The sequence below is a fragment of the Meriones unguiculatus genome, chromosome 4, assembly GCF_030254825.1.
Source record: "Meriones unguiculatus strain TT.TT164.6M chromosome 4, Bangor_MerUng_6.1, whole genome shotgun sequence".
Classification (NCBI taxonomy): domain Eukaryota; kingdom Metazoa; phylum Chordata; class Mammalia; order Rodentia; family Muridae; genus Meriones; species Meriones unguiculatus.
Genome location: NC_083352.1, coordinates 28,914,422 through 28,916,049, shown reverse-complemented (window position 1 = coordinate 28,916,049; position 1,628 = coordinate 28,914,422). Strand labels below are relative to the sequence as shown.

Below are 1,628 nucleotides of genomic sequence, written 5' to 3'. Positions count from 1 at the left end.
ACCTCAATACATATCTATTTCACTACAAATTCTTCACATGATAACAGAAAAACAAGCCACTAAAAGTTAAAAGTTTTATAATTATCCAAAATTGATAACTTGGACTGGAAGGACAAATCTTTTAGACAAAGGCTTGATACACAAGAATAAAAATGTGAGTTTGATTCCCAGGATCCACATGAAAGAGCCAGGTGTGGAGGAAAAAGATTGAAATTCCTTCACTGGGTTAGCAGACAACAACTTCATGGGGATCACTAGCCACAAAGACTAGCATAATTAGAATTCCAAATGAATTAAGAGATCCTGTCTCATAAAACCAGTAGGAGAGCAACCAAGAAAGACACTTAAGGTCAACCCCTGCCTTATATACATGCACATTCAGACACTCACAAACACAAGTGCAAACACACACACACGCGCACACAGACACACACACACACACACACACACATACACAAAAACATGTTTGCTCATACACACACATACATACAGTTCCTTCTGACAAAATGAAGGGAAATCCCGTTCTTGCTTTGACAGCACATATACTAAAATTGAAATGATACAGAGAAGATTAGCATGGCCCCTGCACAAGGATGAATGGAAATCCCACACATATACTTATGAGAATGTTGGTATAATGTTCTTTTGAAATGTATACACCTTACTCTTGTTCATTCAAATGCTGATTTTTCTCCCCCACACTCTGGTTTCAATCTGGACATTGCATTGTGACACTTATTCTAAGCATCACCTGTCTAAACTTTGTGTAAACATGTCAAAATAAAGCAACCAGCCACCATGTTGAGTGATGGAAAGGAAGCAGGAAGAGAGGGAGGATCTAAAGGATAGGAAGGTGTGGGTCGCAGAGGAGGAGACAAGGGCAGGAGAGAGCTGGGAGAGCAAGGCTGGGGAGGAGGTCTTGGAACTACATGGAGAATGAACAGGATGTAAGATTTCACTAAAAACAAATATAATGTGGGAAATATAACTGTTAGGAAACTATGAGGGCTTGGAGGTTTAGGATGGAGTACTATTGCCCAGCACTGTGTTCTAGGTTAACTAAATAAACCCAGTCTTTGTGTGGTGATGTGGTTATACAGCTGTTTAGGACTAACAGCAGTGTTACCAAAAGATGTATCAATAGTAAATATTAATCGCCACTTACAATATGAGAAGAATCCCTTTTTACAATAAGATTATTTTACTTGCTAATTACATGAATTTAAATGGATTTATTTATTTGTTTATTGCATTAATATCTTCAACGAATCGTTCTTTTTAATTACTATGTGTATGGGTACATTTGTTCTTGTGGTCAGAGGACAATTTGTATTATCAATTCTCTCCACCATGTGAGTCTCAAGAATTGAATGCATATATGCTTAGGTGGAAGGCTCTTTTCTTTCTTATAGTGCAACATAGTTAAACACAATATTCAGTAATCAGTAAATACTGTCTGTAGACAAAGAAACAATAGAATTAGCCTAACCTTCATGTTCCCATCTGTAGAATAAGATCTTTTCTCCCCCAAACCCTCCACTACTATGAATACTCATAATCTTAAAGGGGAACATGCTGTTACAAGTTTTAAATAAAATAATATGTATAGAAACATGTCTTAAGTGATG

General features: G+C 36.9%; 1 non-coding gene across 1 annotated transcript; it reads left to right on the top strand.

Moving 5' to 3' along the window:
* Positions 1–521: 521 nt before the first annotated feature.
* LOC132653911 (U6 spliceosomal RNA) lies at positions 522–631 on the top strand. The gene has a single exon (XR_009591735.1). It is a non-coding gene; the product is annotated as a U6 spliceosomal RNA (small nuclear RNA).
* Positions 632–1,628: the final 997 nt, after the last annotated feature.